The following is a 4,648-nucleotide window of genomic DNA, read 5'->3' on the forward strand; positions in this document are numbered from 1 at the left end:
GAATTAACTGTTTAGGAATACGACTATACGTTTGACACAAGTAAAAGCAATCTATGTTTTTATGTCGGCCCATACTAAAGTATTCTCGCATCAAATTTTGTTTATCGCATGCTACATCATCAAAAATAAATATCGAATTGCTTTTTGCTTTGGATGGTGGAGGTATGTTGCTTTCCAAATCGTTAAAAGCAAAATAATTCATATCCTTAATGGGTTTCAACAAGTTTTCTAAATATTGATATTTTGGTTGAAAAAGAGATTTTGAATAGACATAAACATTTTCAAATCGTAAACCGTTAGAATGTTCAATTAAACTGATCATGGTATTGGTTTTTCCACAATTAGATGGTCCCACAAGAAGACAACGAATTGTTGGTGGTAATAATTCACCGTGTTGTTTATTAGTTTCAGAATGTTTTAAGTCATTATTTGTGACCGTGCGTGTGATCGGTTGTTGTACTATTCGCATTTTGATAGAAACTAAGCTGAAGTTTTTATCTTGGTTTTGGATATATAAAGATAATCATATTTAAAGAATTAAGTTAGTTTGGTTCTTGCAGTAGGAGTGTAAAGAAAAAACTATAAATGTTGCTGAGGAGACCAAATGTGAACAGTCCAAAAAAGACTATCAATAAGAGATATCGCGGTGAGGGTGTTGTAAATTCGCTCATTAACAATTGCCTTTCGAAATTCATATTCCTGGATACAATTATTGCGGTCCCGGAACAAAACTATCGAAGCGACTAGCAAGAGGAGATTAAGGTGTAAATAAGCTAGACGAAGCCTGTAAAGAACACGATATAGCTTATAATAACCACGAGGAGTTACAAGAAAGACACAAAGCAGATAGTGTTTTTTTTATTGGGAAAGGCAAAAGAGAGATTTCATTCTTTGAACGCTTCATTGGGAGAAAAAGCGGCAGCATTAGGTGTGGCCAGCATCATGAAAGCCAAAGTGAAACTTAGTATGGGTTGTAAATCTAAAAATCAAAAACGGAAAAGACAAAATTTTAAACGTGGCAACGGATTGCGTTTTAACGATTTAACAAAAACAGCACGATCAGAATTAAAGAAGAAGAAATTTAAAAATTCTACTGATGCTGTAAAAGTTGCAGTAAAAGCAATAAAATCTGCAAAAGGCAAAAGAAGAATTACACCGCTTCGTGTGAATCCAGTTCCAAAAAGTGGGGTTTTTTTACCACTGATTCCAATTTTTGCTGCGCTCGGTGCATTAGGATCATTAGGTGGTGGGGCCGCAAAAGAAGCTCAAAAACAACTTAAAGAAAATCAACGACACAACCAAAAAATGGAGGCAATTTTGCTTTGAACAAATCAGGAAATGGGTTATATCTAAAACCATATAAGAAGGGATACGGTCTTTTTTTAGGACCTTGGAAGTCAAGAAACGACTTCCAATAAAGTTGCCAAAACGAGCCTTGACATAGATTTGAAAAAACATGCAAAGATTTTAAAAATTCATCATTTTAGGGGAGTGTTTATGAAGGATTCTTTATCCAAATTGAACGTTCGTGCGAATTAATGTGGCATTATAAATTTAGATGATGAAACAGGAGACGGGACACATTGGACAGCTTACAGAAAAGTTGGAAATCCATTAGAATTAACTGAATATTTAAACAGCAAAGGTTCTTGTAAAATTGTTTATAATCATCAAAATTTGCAATCATTCAAGGCGGTGAACTGTGGACATTTATGTTTAAAGTTTTTATATAACAATAATTAACAATTGTTATAAACAGCACGCTCATTGTAATTGTTTAGTATATTTGCGGCTTTCTTCTTGACAGCATCATGTTAACAACCTTTACACTAACAGGAACGAATTCGGTTCTTTCACATAAATTGTATCCCCCTATTGTATTAGATGACGAGAGTGAATATGTTTTGGTATTGATAAATTTCGGAACACGTAATTCATTTGCAAATGTAGATGTTACCAATAATAAATTTTATTTCACATTACAAAATGGTAAAAAATCTCACATCACAATTCCTGAAGGTTCATATGAAATCGATGATATTAGTAGTTATTTGAGTGAGAAACTTGCAAAATTTGTTGAACGTGGAAATAAGAAAACTAAACAGACTGCAACACTACCATTTTTGTTTTTAAAGGGAAATAATAACACCCTTAAATCAGAAATTAAATGTACATTGGATATTGATTTCACTAAGAAAGATTCAATCGGTAATTTGTTAGGCTTTAAACCAAAAAGATTAACTTCACACACGAGACACATACCAGACTTTCCATGCAAAATTTCTAAAATAAATGGATTATGTGTGGAATGCAACATTGTTTCTGAAGCATACAAAAATGGTGAACAAGTACATGTGATTTTTTTCCATTTGTTATTTCGTATCCCACCTCCACCCGGCGGCACGGCAATTTTGCCGGAGTACATACACTATTACGGATAATACTATCAAGTAATAGTGCAGTGCTTATCAACATAATTACCGGCGTCTCGCCTCCACATTTTGACTTTTTTGTGTTTTATGTTCTGTGTCAATGTTAAGGAATTTCCTCACGATGTGACATGAGTATAATAATATACCTTTTTGAATTTCAACCACCAATGTGTTCTCTAAGTCCAAAATTTTTAAATTTTTAAAAAGAGATTGCGGTACTATTCCTGTTGCTGAAATTATAAATGGTAAAATCGAAATTTTTTCTAAACACCAAAGATTTCTCATAGCAACGGATAGTTCTAAATATTTATTAATTTTTGTATTATATGTTTGTGTTATATTGTGTGAATTTGGAACAGCTATATCTAAAAGATATGCTTGCTTTTGTTGTTTATTTAAAATAATAATGTCTGGTCTGTTATGCTGAATGTGAATGTCAGTTAAAACTGTGCGATCAAAATATAATTTGTAATTGTCATTTTCTAAACAACTTTCTGGTTTATAAATGTAATGTGGTTGTGTATCCTTTAATTAATTGAATTTAACTGCTAAATTCATGTGTATAATTTTTGCGAATATATCATGACGTTTTTTATATTCGCTTTGAGCCAAAACGGTGCAAGAAGAAATGATGTGTTCAATGGTTTCCCCTTCAGTTCCGCAAATCCTACATTTATCGATGATCGATTGTAAACCGCATATGTGTTTTTTATAATTTCTTGTATTTATAACACGATCTTGTATTGCAAATATAAAACCCTCAGTCTCAGGATGAATATTTGATTTTTTAAGCCATGCATGAGAAGCTTGAATATTAATTTCTGGCTGTTCTAGCTCTTTAAAATATCTCCCATGTAAAGACTTTTGTTTTATATTTGCTATAGTGTCAGGTATATTTGGCTCAACAATATCTGAAATTACATTATCACTTAAATTTAAAGGTGTGTAACCTTTATCCGCTGAAACCAAAGCATTAAAAAAAGTGTTATCACGAGCTCTATTGAGAAAATAATTTTTTAGTGAAGCAATTTGATTGTGTTGTAGAATTTCTAGATTTGAAAAACCCCTACCACCATTTTCGCGTGGTAAATTAAATCTTTCAATTTGGGGTGATGTTTACAAAATTTTGTAAAGAGAACTCTAGTTTGAATATTTATATTCTGTAAATTAGTTTTGGACCATTTTATAACACCAAAAGAATAGGTCAACAATGGAACAGCATATGTATTAACTGCTTTAATTAAATTATTACCGTTTAATTTTGATTTTAAAATAGATTTAATTCTTAAATAAAATTGTTTTTCTCAATTTTCCTTTATAATTGAATGTTGAATATGATTTGATTGATTAATACCTAAATATTTATAAAATTCTCCTTTATTTAAATTTTTAATGATTTCTCCTTCTTTAGTTATATATTCTAAATTTTCGTAATGACCACGACATATTGATTGCGTTTTACACTTATCAATACCAAAACTCATGCCAATATCATTTGAGAAATTTTCAGTTATTGTTAGTAAAGATAAAATGTGATTCTTTTTAGATGCATAAAGTTTTATGTCATCCATATAAAGAAGGTGATTTAATTTGGATAGTGTGGTATTATTAACTCTAATATTGAAACCATATCCAGTGCTATTTAATAGATTTGTCAAAGGATTGATGGCTAGACAAAACCATAAAGGACTTAAAGAATCTCCTTGATAAATTCCCCGTTTAATTTGAATAGGCTCGGATTTTAATTTAGTATTGTTTATTGATAAATTTAAAGTAGTTTTCCAAAATGTCATAACATGGGATAAGAAGCTAATCAAATCCAAATTAATTTTATAAATTTTAAGAATTTTAATTAACCATGAATGTGGTACTGAATCATAGGCTTTTTTGTAGTCTATGAATGCGGTACAAATATTTCTATTATTTTTTCTAGCTTGTTCCATTATTACCGTATCTATTATGAGTTGTTCTTTACAACCAAAACACTCCTTAACACAACCTTTTTGTTCTTCATTAAGTATATTTAATTTTTGACAATGGTCGTAAATTATTACTTTAATGCAAGATGTCATAATTTTATAAATTGTAGGCAGACATGTGATTGGCCTATATTTTGATGGATTTTTAGTATCGGAATCTTTTGGTTTCAGATATGTTATACCATGGGCCAAAAACTCTGGAAATGTGTTAGGTTCCCTAATAAATCCGTTAAAGTG

The sequence above is a fragment of the Tenebrio molitor genome, chromosome 6 (assembly GCF_963966145.1).
Source record: "Tenebrio molitor chromosome 6, icTenMoli1.1, whole genome shotgun sequence".
In the NCBI taxonomy this organism is placed as follows: domain Eukaryota; kingdom Metazoa; phylum Arthropoda; class Insecta; order Coleoptera; family Tenebrionidae; genus Tenebrio; species Tenebrio molitor.